General features: G+C 42.7%; 1 pseudogene; it reads left to right on the top strand.

Annotated features, from left to right (window-relative positions):
- LOC143640078 (semaphorin-4C-like) overlaps positions 1–16,073 on the top strand; it is a 61,358-nt pseudogene extending 45,285 nt beyond the window's left edge.

The raw sequence follows: 16,073 nt of genomic DNA, 5'->3' as shown, positions 1-16,073 counted from the left end.
AGACTAGTCTCAGAAGCATTCCCAGTGTTCCCATGAAGTCCTATTGTCTACTTTGGGGGCTTGAAGCAGACATGCAGGCAACACAGACTGTAAATTTTCTGGAAGCCTTGTGCCAAGAGTACCTTGAGTCTTTGCTTTTATTGAATTGCCATCCATGACAGATGAGCAGTGCACACTTTTGGTGTTTTCTAGAAGGAACCACATGCTTCTTTTCTTTTTCTTATTTTTATAGCATTTAAAAAGTAATGATTACCAAACTTCCCCCGACCCCCCCCCCAAAAAAAAATTAATGAATAGTTCTTGTCAACTAAAATGTTCTAGTGAAGCTCACTGCTGCTCTTCCATTTCTTCTTAATTTGAATGAACAATATCTCTACGTGCAATTACTATGGGGTGTGTTTAAAACATGGAACAATTTGCCCATACTCTGAAGGAAGTTACCTCCTTATCACATGGAAGAACTGTCATAGAAGAGTAATGCAGTATTATATTAATAATTTGCAGACTAATAATCTGCAATCATGAACAGATTATTAGTTTTAAAAAATAAATGGTTAATCAGTCTTTGATCATTGTTTTGATTTTTTTTGTTGCTGTTGTTTAAATGTTTCTTATCATACTTTTAAAGCTGACAGAACTGATTGAATGTTGATTATCTTGAAAGTATTTTGAAGATAGCTTTACAATGGCCTGTAAATTGTGCATATATATGTAGATTGATACATATTCTTGATTTGAAAATATGGTATATTATTACTGGTTTTATACAAAATACTGAATAGTAAAATTGTATAATTACATAATTAAAAGTATTACGCCCCAAAATGGGAGTGGCATAAGTTGAGGAGTCTTCTGAAATGTTATTCAAAAGCATAACCTGATTTTATTTTAAATAATAATCATTCATTTATTATAATCATTAAGAAAATTTTTTACCTTTTCTCTCTCCAAAAAATTTCCATTCCTTCTTAAAAAAGTAAATTTTCATTTTTATAGTTTTTATACCTTCCCTTATTATTGGATAGTGATAAATAATTTATTCCCTGCTCCACTGAATATTCTAGGGTTTGATGAGAATACATTCTTGAAAGAAATAAAAATATCAAGTTATTTCACTTACTACACTGTGATGAATATGCTCCACAAATATATGAAATTTTACCAACCTGGGGAAAATAGCCATAAGCAGTATGAAACAATTTCTGATAAATTAGAGAAGTGAGGAGAAAAAAATATCAATTGTTAGAACATTAACTAAAATAGTCAAGATAAACATTTATATTCAAAATTTTAAAATTCCTCAAGAAAAAAAAATTGGATAGGACCAAGAAAAATAAATGAGTCATTTTTATAGATACTTCTATTTGGTTAAAAGTTAAATTCTTATCAGATGTTTTCCAGAAAGGAATTGGAGGCAAACACACATAATATCACCAAGACCCTGAAACTTGGCTCATCACCTATCAGCAAAATTCATTGTAGTCTAACATTTTTGGAATAGTTAAAGAAATTTGACTACAGTGAAAAATTTGCTAAAATGTAAAATTTGTTTAATGCAACTACAGACTTGTTATTCCCATGACACTACTGTTCTCTTTGATTCATGTGCTTACATTAACAAGAAAAAATGAAGTTTTAAAACTCATTTAAAACAGTATATTCTGTCTGGGTATGGTGGTGCATACCTGTAATCCCAGCAGCTTGGGAGGCTGAGACAGGAGGATCACAAATTCAAAGCCAGCCTCAGCAAAAGCGAGGTGCTAAGAAACTCAGTGAGACCCTCTCTCTAAAAAAAAAAAAAAAAAAAAACCAATATATTCCATCTTACTCCATTTTTTTCTAATTATTGAGAAAGTGGATATAGCATTTTAATATAACTCAGGATCTTTATGAAAATTAGTAGATATTTTACTTGTGTTGTTTCACCCAGTACATTTGTGAAAACTGCAATTTAAGAATAAACATTGAGGGCTGGAGATGTGGCTCAAGCGGTAGCGTGCTTAAGCATGCGGCCCGGGTTCAATTCTTAGCACCACATACAAATAAAGATGTTATGTCCACTTAAAAATAAAAAATAAATATTAGAAAATTCTCTCTCTCTCTCTCTCTCTCTCTCTCTCTCTTTAAAAAAAAGAATAAACATTGATGTTCAATTTTCTAAAGCTATCTTAAAACAAAGAGTATTGTGCCGATAGAATTATGAGAATTTTCTCAGGGTTCATGGAGAGACTTACTAGGCAAGATATATTAGCTTTCTGATCTCCAAAAGACCCCAGGATTCATCAAAATTAATTTCAGTCAGCCACACTGGTTCATGTCTGCAATTGCAATAACTCTGGCGTGAGGCATGACTATTGCAAGTTCAAAGCAATGTTCAGCAACTTATTGAGGCTCTGAGCAACTTAGAAAGACCGTGTATCCAAATAAAAAGTAAAAAATGGGCTGAATATGTGGTTCAGTGCCTAAGTGCCCCTGGGTTCAATGCCTGTTACCAAAAAAAAAAAAATCAGTTTAAAACTACACTTAAGACACAACTATCTTCATCATTTCATCATAATTAGTTTCTTAACAAATAAACCTAACAATTGATAACTGTTTTTATTGTCCCACAGGAAATACTTGGCAAGAATTCTTCGGGAAAGAAATGTCCTTATAAATGTTGCAAGAAATCCTTTGATACAACATAGTTCCCCTCATAGAAGACAGGTAGAATTGTTTTATGTGTGACCAGAAAGCAATTGTTGAAGTGTCCCTTCCCACAATATACATTATAGAAAGAAAAAAATTTAAACGCTTAAAAACACCCTGTTGAAACTTTCTTTCTGTTATACAGTGCACTTAATGTTTTTCAAGCTTTAAATATGAATAGGAGAAATCTTTTTCCTAATGTCTGTGATATTATGAGATTAATATTTTTAAGAGGATAAAATTATATTTATAGTGTATGCTATATGTGTATGTCCAAGGCCTTGTGTTAAATCTCTGTCATCAAAAATGTAAAATAAAAACAGAAGAGAGATGGGCATGGTGGCACACACCTGTCATACCAGCCTCTAAGAGGCTGAGGCAGGAGGATCATGAGTTCAAGGCCAGCCTCAGGAACTTATCGAGGCCCTAACAAATTCAGTGAGACCCTGTCCTGAATAAAATATTAAAAATGGCTGTGGATGAATCCTGAAATCTAGAAGTCACAAAGTTAATCTGCAGAAATGCTAAACCCAGGGGCTAAATGTTTGTAGACTATGTAACTCAGGAGGTACCTGAGGACCCAAGGTAGATCTGATAGGGATCCATGCCAGGGCTCAGGACAGGGAGTAGGACACAGTGCTGCTTCCAAGGAGCTTTCAGTTAGTGCAGAGTGCTTCAGCCCTGGCACTATTGATATTCTGGGCTGTCCCAGCTGTAAGACATGGCGTGTGCATTGCAGGAGGTTTAGCAGTGTCCCTGTTATCTACTCACTTGATGGTAGTAGCACCTCTGCATAATTGTGACAAGCAAAACATTGCCATGTGTATCCCCACAGACAAATCAACTCTATCATAAATGACTGTCATAAGACAAAATATTGATAATCACTATTAACAAGAACTATAATATGCCAAGTAGTGAGGAATTTTAAAATTCTCATGGAAAGATAACATCCATGGAAATTTCTATATCCTGACAGGCACAGTGGTTTACACCTGTATTCCCAGAAGTTTGGGAGTCTGAGGGAGGAGGATTGAAAGTTTGAAGCCAGCCTCATCAACTTAGTGAGACCCTAAGCAATTTAGCAATACCCTGTCTCTAAATAAAATATATAAAAAGGCTGGAGATGTAGATCAGTGGATAAAATGCCCCCTGGGTTCATTTCCTGGTACAAAAAAATAACTTGTGTTTCTTGCTGGTCACAGTGGCACATACCTATAATCTTAGCATCTTGAGAGGCTGAGGCAATAGGGTGACACATTTCAGGCCAGCCTCAACAACTTGGGAAGACCCTGTCTCAAAATAATAATAATAAGAAGAAGAAGGAGAATCAGAATAGGCTGTGGATACATCTCAGTGGTAGAGCACTTGCCTAGCATATGCAAGGCCCTGGGTTCCACCCTCAATACTGAAAAAAAAATTACATATCCTAGGTGATACTTATAATCAGAAGGAAAATGATAAGCAATATCTATACTGTTCCATGACTGTGAAACTGCTCCCAATTGTATTGGGATTCAAAGATGACCAAAATCTATCCAGCAGGATATTTTATTGAATGCTCACAATAGTCTTCCAAATAGTTATTATAGTATGTACTGAGTGGAAAATAAACCAGAATACCCAGAAACATTATTCCTTTCAATATTACGATGCTGAGGTTGATGCTTAATGTCTCCAAGACTCACGTCACCATCACCACCACCCACATCCACCAAAATAATACTATCTATGCAGGGGACACACATATGTATCAACTACCTACTGTTCTAAGGTCATCAAATTATTTAATGCTCATAAATCCCTATGGTATCATTCCATTTTACAGAAGGATAAGAGAAATTGGAGATTTAGCCAAAGTTAAAGTATTATAAATTGGTAGGTGAGGGATTTTTCACTGCATCACAAAAGTGATTCCTCTTTCCAGCTGCACACACAGGGAGAGAGACATTCAATCCTCATTATTAATAGTTTCTATCTGTGCAAATTTTCCTACCCACCAGATTTAATTTGTAACCTCAAAAATCAATGCTCTTGACACTTTCATGGTCCTTTATGAATACACACAGAGCCATAAAAACTTTTAGCCACCAAGTGTGCATGTACCCACCTAGATCATGCCCCACCTTCTTATTATTTTATGGTCACTATCAACATCAAGCAGCATTGATGGTGCAGGACTGAGTTATGCAAAAGACATAAGACAGGCTACAATTGGGGGCATGCGAGATGACCATCAATAGATAAAGCTGCCTGGGCATCACTGATGTGAGGCTAAAATACTGACATGACAGTCACGTTACCCAGAGTGAGAAAGATGTCAAATCCTTTCCAGCAGCTCTTTTTTTTTTTTTTTTTTTTTTTTGGAGGGACCAGGGTAACCCGGGATTGAACTCAGGGGCACTTGACCACTGAGCCACATCCTCAGCACTATTTTGTGTTTTTTTTAGAGACAGGGTCTCACTGGTATGCTTGGCACCTCACTAAGTTTCTGAGGTTGGCTTTGAACTTGTGATCCTCCTGCTTCAGCCTCCTGAGATGCTGGGATGACAGGCTTGCACCACTGTGCCTGGTCTACCCTGTACACTTCAGGGTAAGAAACTATCACAGGTGAATCTGTAGGCAGCTGTGCACCCTTCAGAGGTGCAATAGTTCTACCCTTTGCTTCAGGCCACTATAACGGTCCACCATTAGGTAGAGATAATCCCTGGACACCACTGCCCTTTTCTTCCTGACCATGTCCATCCTCTGTAGTGTATGCCAGATGGATAACACAACCCAGATTGATGTAGCAGAAATATCTACAATGATCCCACTGAGAGAACAAAATATCAACAAAGAATGTGTCCTACATTGCAGCGTCCTGATGGTTCACAGTGAGAAGAAATGCCATTTCTTTGCCTAGAATGACCAAAGGGAAAAATAATCTTCAAATTAAGACATTTTCATTTTAAAGGCACTGATCTACATTATTTGGTGACAAAAGGAGCACTCCTATTAAGAAGAGGGCCCTAGGGGGTAACTTGAAAAATAACTCAAAAGTGTACAGTTGGGGTGGAGTATGAGTGTCTGAGTGATGGAGGGGGCTGGGAATGTGCTAGGGGTGGTGGTGCATACCTGTAATTCCAGCAGCTCAGGGGGCTGAGGGAGGAAGATGTCAACTTCAAGGCTAGTATCAGCAATATAGTGAGGCTTTAGGCAACTCAGTGAGTCCCTATCTCAAAATGAAATACAAGAAAAGGGCTGGGGACGTGGCTCAGTTGTTAAATATCATTGGGTTCAATCCCTGGTACAAGAATAAAATAAAATAAAATGGCTTATATAGTGTAAACAATGTGATAAAGGCAAGTGTTTGGTTCCTCAGAATTCCACAGTGGCTGATTCCAGGGAGAAAATTAGCCATAAGGTAACACTTAAATATGCTTTTGGAGGCTCTTGTAGACTCCTGTATGAAGAGAGTGATGTATGCTTGGCACAGTCTGGGGAAAGAGGGATGCCTGTGGGAGAGAAGACACAGCCAGGAGGAGTGTGTGGCTTTCAAGGGGTAATTCTGGACACTCAAAGGGAGTGAGGAACCTATTTCTCCGACCTACAGCTGCACCTGCTTCCAAATGGGACAGAGCAAGAGGATTAGGCAAATTTAGCTCTGATTTAGACTGTGCTCTTGTGTGACTTTTTCTAACTTAAGGAAACTTCAGATTAGCAATGTTGAAATTTTGCTGAGAGGTGACAGTATAGTTTTGAGTCCACAGCATGAACCCTGAAGCCAGGCTGTGTGGGTTCCCATGGAAATTCTCTCACTAACAGCTCATGTAACCTTGGGCTAGCTTCCTGAACTCTATGAACTTCAGTTTTCTCCTTTCAAAAGAGGTTCTATGCCAGGCATGGTGACACACCAGTAATCCCAGCAGCTCTGGAGGCTTAGGCAGGAAGACTGCAAGTTCAAACCAGCTCAGCAACTTAGCAAGGCCCTAAGCAACTTACTTAGCAAAACCCTGTCTTTAAATAAAATATAAAAAAGAGCTGTGGAAGTGCATCTGTGGTTATAAAAAAAAAAGAGCTGGGGACATGGCTCTATAGTTAAGTTCCCCAGGGTTCAATCCCTGGTACCCCCCCCCAAAAAAAAAAAAAAGTTACAGTGATGTTTAAATGAACAAATATGCCTAAACCACTTAGCACAGTACCCATCACACAAGGGTTATTAATTAGTTGTGTGAGTTTATAAGTTTGTACTGGGTCCAAAGAGTCATATGCTAACATGTCTACCCAATTCCAAACTGAGTGTTATCAGTCATTACAGCAATAATTTGTTATACGTTTATCAGCATATGGCACATCAAGAATTTTAATATGTAACTAACACAGACTAGTTTATGTCAATTCTTTGCTTTTCTATAGATGACATAAACTTTTAGAGGTTGTCCCCTAATCCTCAACCCACTAACCAATACTCGTGCTCTTCAATCTACAATAAAAGGATGCCCACAGGAAGTTAAAAACATTGTATTAAAATGCATTCAATACACTTAACCCACCAAATATCAAATCTCAGCCTAGCTTGCCTTAAACAAACTCCAGTGGTGTGAGTCTGCTGCAGAGCAAAATCACTGATGCCATACCTCTTTTTGTTGCGAGGGGGTACTGGAGATTGAACTCAGGGGCGCTCAACCACTGAGGCACATCTCATCCCTATTTTGTATTTTATTTAGAGACAGAGTTGCGCTGAGTTGCTTAGGGCCTCGCCATATTGCTAAAGCTGAACTCGAACTTGTGATATTCCTGCTTCAGCCTCCCAAACTGCTGGGATTACAGGTGCAGGCCTGCACCCCTGTGCCCAGCACAGAGCTCAATTTATAACACAGTGTTGTAAGGCTCATGGAATTCACTGAATATTGAACTCAAAGTGAAAAAAAAAAAAAACAGAGTGGTTGCCAAGATCTGGTCTCACATCACTGTAAAGTTGAAATATTTTAAGTCAACCCATCATAAGGTGGGGGCCATCTCTATTTATGGAGTGCTATCAATCTGTCTAGCACAGACTCGCTCATTATGGGGTACAGAAATATCCTGAAGGTCCAAATAACAATCTCCCTAACATATTTCACAAAGATAAAGCCATGAGGAAGAATCAAACTCACGCCCACTCCCTGCCCATCAACCTCTGCTCATCTCTTAGCTTAAAGGAAGAGCAAGCAGGAATCTGTCACCAGCTAGCTGGGGAGCATTGCTTTCTCTGGAATCATGCTTAGTACCACCAAACTTTATCAGCTACTGTTTGTTTCCTCCCCCAGGAACCTCAGGTCTTTTCCCAGATAATGTGGATAAATACAGCCTGGCCCTGAGGCTGTATCATCTGCTGCTCTACCTGTACTCCTACTATATACAAACCTAGCAAAACCATCATGGATCATAGGAGGGGCACACAGAACCCCATTCACGATCTGAGTAAGAATGTATCAGGACTCCAGAGTAAAAATGTATCAGGACTCCAGAATGTGTCAAATTGCTTTTTCTACCACTTTCTACACTGGGGAATATTCATTTCACCCTTTTTAGCTGTGTCTTATGATGTAAGCTACTTGAAATTGTGCATGATACATTAATCACAATATCTAAGGATTATAGAGAATATATTCTTCTAAGCACTTTTTCTAACTCCTCTTTGCAACCCTGTGAAGTATGTTGGTAATACTCCACATGACAGGAGGAAAATCTGAGCTTCAATACATTATATTGTGGGCTGGCATTGTGGCTCAGTGGTAGAGTGCTTGCCTAGCACAAGTGAGGCACTGGGTTCAATGCTCAGCACCACATAAAAATACATAAACCAGATAATGATATTGAGTTCATCTCTACCTTAAAAACTATTTTAAAAAATGTCTCTAGTAAGACTCTAACTCACACAAATATGCACATAAAATGTCTCTGTGACTTAAAACTGCTTCCTAGCTGGGCATGCCTGTAATCCCAGCAGCTCAGGAGGCTGAGGCAGGAAGTTGGCAAGTTCAAAGCCAGCCTCAATAACTTAGCAAGGCACTAAGGAAGTCAGGGAAAACCTGTCTCTAAATAAAATAAAAAAGGGACGGGGCTGGGATGTGGCTCAGTAGTTGAGTGCCACTGAGTTCAATCCCAGGTACCAAAAAAAAAATAAAGAAAGAAAGAAAGAAAGAAAGAAAAAGAAAAAAAGCTGTTTTCCAACTCCCTTCCTCTTAGGTAGTGAAAAATTTCACATGTATTAGAGATAACTTTTTTCCCACTTGAAAAGTGGCTGCAGCATCCTTCAGAGCAAAAGTACTTCACCTCCCCAAAAATGTGCAGGCATATACTAGATTCACTAGGAATCTGTGCCTCAATGAAACCTGAGGGGGAATGTGATCATACTTTCCAATTCACAAAATGTTTTTATGTCATCTGCACAGTCAAATGCAAAGAAAAAAACTGAGAATTATCCACACAACAGACAGCAGGCTTTGGTGTGAAAATCCCAGCTCCTATCCCTGCCCCCCCCAATAAAAATTTATGGCAAGAACTTACATCAGAAACTGCAAGATTCTTGCTGAAACTGTATATGCTAACCATGGATAAACTGAAAAGTGATGACATGTCTAACCATTTGCTTAAAAAGTCACCAATCTTGTTTGTGTTTACCAGGGGCTAATCTGCAGGGTACATCAGTTGAGGTCACATTGACTTTATACACCCATGTGTAGAAGTGGAATTAAAAAGTTACATTTAGCTGGGTGCAGTGGTGCACCCCTGTAATCTCAGCAGCTCTGAAGGCTGAGGTAAGTGGATTGCAAGTTCAAAGCCAGCCTCAGCAACTTAGTGAGATCCTGTCTCTAAATAAATAGAAAAGGGGATGGGGATATAGCTCAGTGGTTAACTGTCCTTGGGTTCAATTTCAGGTATAAAACAAAACAGAAAAAAACTTGTTTAAATATGTGGATTGATAAAATAAAAACAACAATCATTCTTCATCTTTGAAGAGGGGAGAATCCTTGTAAAAATGCTAAGCAGAGTGTTTGTGACGGGTGAATAAGAGGGGATTTTCTGGCTTATCAGACCACAGTACAATTCTGCCCAGAAATTCATTTTACCAATTAATTAAGAGATGCTCAGATATTGTGAAAACAATTTCCTAGAAATGGATATCAGAGAAAACAGGTTTGTAGCTGTAACTCCATTCCACTTCTTTGAGGCACAAACTTCTGGTACATTTTCTCCAGGACAAGCACTACCTAGCATTCTAGCTTTTAACAAAATGATTCCAATTCTCTTTATGACTATGGAATTATAGAAGAAGGGAATCAATAAATCTTAAGTAATATGCCAACAGGTCATGATCATGTATAATAAGTTCCTGTCTTCTATTTCAGTCTCAATTTATGTTAGGTTCTTAAAAAGTGTTTACAAATATTTGTTTCCAAGCCAAAGGGACATGACATAAGCCCCCCACCCCCAGCTCCATCTGTTGGTGGTAGACAGAGTCTTAGTTCTGTGGCAGGCTTGAAAGTTTCTTTCTTTATAGGATTCATGATACTCTGATTGATATATTTCATTCAGGGTACCCTCCCCTTGCATCACTTCAACTCTCCCTCTGACCCCTTTGTCTATACTACAGTTATGGTATATGCAGTTTCAAATATACCACAACAAAACCCACTATTCTATATAATTAGCATACACAAAAAATCCCCCCCCTTTACAGGGGATTGAACCCAGGGACACTGAACCACTGACCCACATCCCCAGCCCTTTTCATATTTTATTTAGTAACAGGGTCTCACTGAGTTGCTTAGGGCCTTGCTTTTGCTGAGGCTGGCTTTGAACTTGCAATCCTCCTGCCTCAGCCTTTAGAGTCACTAGGATTACAGGTATGCACAACCACGCCTGACTTGGAACTATAGTTTTTAGGAGAGGGATCAAGGTACTAGAGTGCATGTTACAAGAGCAGCCCCTTGTTCTTCTTTTGATGACATACTTCGGTGTGCTCTCATTTCTAGCAGCCCTTACTTGCAAGGCTTTATGGAATCAGCCAGGTTTTGACAAAGCCATTACCTAAAGTCACCACCAAAAGGGAAAGGAAAAAAAATTCCAGTTTGCTCTTTGCATTCCCAGGATTATCCCTTGCTCTGTTCCATGTGTTCTCTGGCTGAAAGGCTGCCCACAGAGCAACCTGCTTTATAATTCAGAGACTGGGGAGGCTTCAAGTTGCAAGTCACATATTAACAAAGAGGATTTATCTCATCACTGCAGCCCAACAGATGCAAACAAACTTCATACTTACAGCAGATGCTATAAGTGTGCTCCCAATTTGCTTTTTTGCTATTGGTGCCTAATGGAGAGTAGAAATAATGCCACCAATATTCTAGGGTCACACTACCTAAGGATTCAAGCAGGCTGCTGGGCTCCATCTCCAATGATAAAAGGATGGGAAATAAGGAGGAGAGAAACATTCTGAGCCTGTGCTGTCTGATCTCTGCCACAAAACTTCAACCCTGCCATCAGCTGCAAACACGTATGGGCACTGGAGATCCAGTGAGATACTGTGATATTCATTTACTTGTGTGTGGGAAGGGTGGATGAAAAGCTACACATATTTAGAGTTTCAACAATAATTTAAAAAGTGGCATGACATCCTTGGAAAAAGAACTCCTTGCCTCTAAACTTAAAAGACATGGGAAGACAATTGCTTAGAATAAATCAATTTGGATGGGTAGAGCCACTCTGGAAAGCAATATGGAGATTCCTCAGAAAGCTTGGAATGCAACCACCATTTGACCCAATTAAACCACATGGTATCTCATCAAATAGTGTGCCCCCAGGCCTTCCCAACCCCCATCAGGATCAGCAACTCTCTCTTCCCTTCTATGGCACTTACTGGATTATGCCATGATGAAGTACTATGGGACTCCCCCCAAACATACCCATGTACTTGAGCTTAAACACAGGGACACTCTATGAGCTGCATTCCCATTCCCTTTTCAAACTTTATTTACATACAAGTTCTTACTACGTTGCAAGGGCTGGCCTTCAATTTGTAATACTTCTGCCTCAGCCTCCTGAGTGACTTGGAAGACAAGTGCCAGGGCTCCTTGCTGGTGGCTAGGGGCTTCTGTCCTCTACTGAAAGAAGCTTCCAGAGGATGAGGATCAAGGTTTCCCACAGGGTATCATCCTTCTCTGCATCTACTTATGACATTACCATATTCCTTGTGCACTAGATCTTCTGGGAGGCACCAGCTGAGAAGAAGATCGAGTGTTCTGAGAAAGGGAAGAGCAACCATGTGGATGCTCAGGCACTGCTGGCCTCCTGGGCCTCACAGGGCACTCTTCCCTGGAGTACTGTCATTTGAGGGCAGACCTCTCTTTAGCCTCGGCACTAGTGGCCCTCACCTAGGGGTCTCACTGACTGATCCCTTTATCCCCAAGATGGAGTGTTTCAACTGCTTCTGCTTCCTGCAGCCTTACAACATCTCCCATCTGTATGTCTGTGATACCTACGTCTTTTAGCCCAAGTGCACCTACATTGTGAGTGCTGCCCCACCCTGGCTGCCTGCCACCCTGGCCTCCAGTATGGGGTCCTGCCCTCATGCTCATCCTCCTGACTGGCTCCCTCTGCCTCTAGAACATGCTCACCTTCACTTTGGAGCATGAAGATTTTGATGACGGGAAGGGGAATTGTCCCTATGACCCAGCTAAGGGCACACTGGCCTTCTTGTAGGTGAGTGGCTGTGCCTGGTTTGGGTGAGTCCCTTGGAACTTGACACACTCTGGGGTGTCTACACCTTGTTTATGGCCTGACTATCCTTCCATTTCCCACAGATGGTGAGTTGTACTCAGCCACCCTCAATAACTTCCTGGGCACCCAGCCTGTCATCCTCCAGAACATGGGGCCCTATCACCCCATGAAGGCAGAGTACGAGGCCTTATGGCTCAACAGTGAGCAGGGAGAAGGACTGGGGAAGCCCAGGGTGGGAAACCTGTGAGGTCCTTGTCACCTCATGACTGAACCTCCTTGCCTTGCTGCAGGGCCCCACTTCATTGCCTCTGCCTATGTCCCTGAGAGTGTGGGGAGCATCACAGGGGATGACTACAAGGTGTACTTCTTCAGTGAGAGGGTGGTGGAATACGACTGCTGTACCAAGCAGCTGCTGGCCCAAGTTGCCCATGTCTAAAAGGTATTGAGCCCCCAGCATGAGCCCTGGGAACCCTGTGGGCTGGGCAGCGGCTGACCCACTGCATCCCCTTGATATCTGCCAGAGTGACATTGCCGGTGCACGCACACTGCAGAAGAAGTGGACCACATTCCTGAAGTCACGGCTGGGGTGCTCAGTGCCCTACCAGCAGCTCTATTTCAACCAGCTACAGGCTATGCACACCCTGCAGGGTGCCTCCTGGCACAAGACCACCTTCTTTGGTGTATTTCATATGTGATGGTGAGTTGGCCAGGAATGCTGGGGTGGGGATGAGCAGGTCTTCAGGTCAAGGGCAATATGTGGGTGGAAGGGCCTGAACCATGCTGTCCTATAGGGACATCCAAGTGGTCAGTGTCTGGAACACTGAGTACTTGCCCCTTTTAAAGGCCCCTGGGGAAAGAAGGCAAGGCCTTGCCTGGTGGCACCTTAGATCTGCCTGCTGGTATATTCTTCTGCCCATGAGCATTTTCTGCTGATCCCTACATTCCTGCAGTCTCTGGAGCTGGGGTGAGATGTTAAGGTGGGCATCAGACCTGACCCTTGAGATCCCTCTCTCATTGCAACAGGGGTAATGTGGACCTTTCCTCAATCTGTGAGTACCAGTTGGAAGAGATCCAGTGGGTGTTCCAAGGTCCCTACAAGGAGGGGGACATGGTGGGGAATCAGCAGGTCAGGCCCAGAGCACCACTGGGGACTAGGCAGAAACCAACCCTGGGTTGTTTGAGGAAGTGCAGAAGTGGGGTCAATACACTGACCCAGTACCCAGCCCCCAGCCTGGTTCAGTGAGTCCTTTGGGCAGGAAGTATTTCCTGTCAGTTCCAGTGGCCTCCTACCAGCTGATAGCTCCCCTGTCCATACCCCTACCCCCACAAGTGCATCAACAAATGGCACCATCACCATGGTCACACCAGTTCTCTGGAGCTGGTTGACAGAACCCTCATCTTTATCAAGAAGCACACACTGATGGACAAGCAGGTAGAGCCTTCATGGGGCCAGCCCCTGCTCATGAAAACACCAACTTCACCCACCTGGTGGCTGACCAATTTACAGGATTTGACAATGCCACCTATACACTGCTGTTCTTTGGCACAGGTAGGTAAGCTCTTGGGTGTGTCTGGGGCTGGGAGACACCCAAGAGCCTCATTCCCTGTCATTGACACTCCCTTCTCCAGACTTTTCCAGGAGATGGCTGGCTGCTCAAGGCTGTGATCCTGAGGCCTGGGGTCCACCTGATTGAGGAACTGCAAGTGTTTGATAAGGAAACTGTGGAAAGCCTTGTGCTGTCACCAAGCAAGGTAGCTAATTAGACTCCATGCACTGCCATTGCACCCACTCCACCATCCCCAAATCAGGTTGGCATGGTTGGCCAGTTCAGCACACCTAAGTCAGCTCAGGGCAAGCCTGGGAAGTCAGGGTGTGTGCTGTCAGGATTGGCACTCCACAGGAGCATTATGTATTCCCTGGTCCCTGCAGGGCTGCATTCCCAGAATTAGTCCTGGAGAAAACTCATGTTTTTTTTTAGACACCTCTATGTGGGTCCAGGACTCTGCTTACAGCCTCCTCTCTTATCCTCTCCATACTCGCCAGACTTCCCCAGCTTTGACATATTTTTGGTGCCCTCCCAGCTTTGGTTTCTGCCTAGTCCCCAGTGGTGCTCTGGGCCTGACCCGCTGATTCCCCACCATGTCCCCTGAAGTGTTGTCTTTTTCCTTAACCCTCATACACATTTGCAGCATCCTCTGGATGATGATTTGTTTGCCTTTTGCAGCTATTATCACTTACAATTGTTTCCCAGAACATGGAGTAATAGCAGAAAGAATATGGGGTTGTGTAAACACTCAGATTGGCAGTTACCATTCAAACAGAGAACACCTTATGCTGTGCTGGTGCTATTGTGAGAGCCAAGGGCACTGGAGGAAAATGTTTCATGCCTTCTGTGTGTATAGCCTCCCTGTTTTCTTGAGACTTGCACCTTCCTTTGCAGTGCTGTCTTCTGCCTCTTCTTCATGTGGACACCTGTCCTGCTTGTGCTCCTTGGGGTCTGAGCAGCCCTGGGATGCATGTGGCCCTACCAACCCTCTCACTCCTCTTCTCCCACAGAAGCTGCTCTTTGCTGGCTCCTGCTCTCAGTTGGACCAGCTGCCCCTGGCAGACTCTTTGAAGTACCACATCTGTGCAGAGTGTGTCCTTGTGTGGGACTCCTACTCTGACTGGAGCATCAACACTAGTCACTGTTTGTCTGTGGCCAGCTACTCTGGGTGAGCTGGGTTCTGCAAGGGCTGAGACCAGGAAGGTGTGTGGATATGGTGGTTGGAACCACGCTTCTGATACCCCTTTCCTCTGCCAGATCTCTACTTGTTCAGAACATGGGGATCTCAGATACCATATGCTTTTGTGACCTTCATGGCACTAAGAAAGGTGAGCTTTTTTTGTGTTCCCCTCCACTCCAGATGGGCTGTGGTCCTTAGGTGTATTTTCCACATCACACCTCCCTGGCCCTTGGTCTCTTGCACTGACTCTGCTACCTTCTCTCTCTGTTGCTACAGTCAGGTGAATGCTGAAAAACATCACAATGGTAGTGGGCACAGACTTGGTACTTCCCTGTCCCTCTCCTCCAAGTTGGCCTATGCCCGCTGGATCTTTGAGGGCCAGGACCCACCTGCAGACGAGCCAGGCTCCATCCACTATGATGCCCATCTCCAAGCCCTGGTGGTGATGACTGCCCAATATCACCATGCTGGGGCCTACAACTGCTTTTCAGAGGAGTAAGGGACATGGCTGGCTGTTGAGGGGTATCTTGTGGCTGTGATAGTGGGCCCCTCAGTGACCTGGAGGTTCAGGCCCCCATGGAATGCCTATGGCTTATGTGGCTGGCTGTGGTTGCCCTGGGGGCTCTGTGCCTGGTGTTACTGGTTCTTCTGGTTTGGTTGCTTTGCCAGCGGCTTCAGGAAAATCTGGAAAAAGATATCAAGGCAGCAGAGAGGATCCTGTTGTACCCACTGGAGTTGCTCAAAGAATACATCAGTCCCCTTTCCAGCTCAGAAACAGAAGAGTAATTTTGAGATCCTGTTGGATACTAGTAATTGGATGATCCCCTCTAGATTGTGCCTGGACACGCTGGGGCCAGCTTGGAGTTTGGTCCCTATCTGCACCTCCTGGCATCCCAGGCCAGCCCCTGCCTTCTTGA

This window comes from Callospermophilus lateralis, unplaced genomic scaffold, assembly GCF_048772815.1.
Source record: "Callospermophilus lateralis isolate mCalLat2 unplaced genomic scaffold, mCalLat2.hap1 Scaffold_112, whole genome shotgun sequence".
Classification (NCBI taxonomy): Eukaryota; Metazoa; Chordata; class Mammalia; order Rodentia; family Sciuridae; genus Callospermophilus; species Callospermophilus lateralis.
The sequence above is the reverse complement of the archived record's forward strand: the minus strand, read 5'-3'. Positions and strand labels throughout refer to the sequence as shown.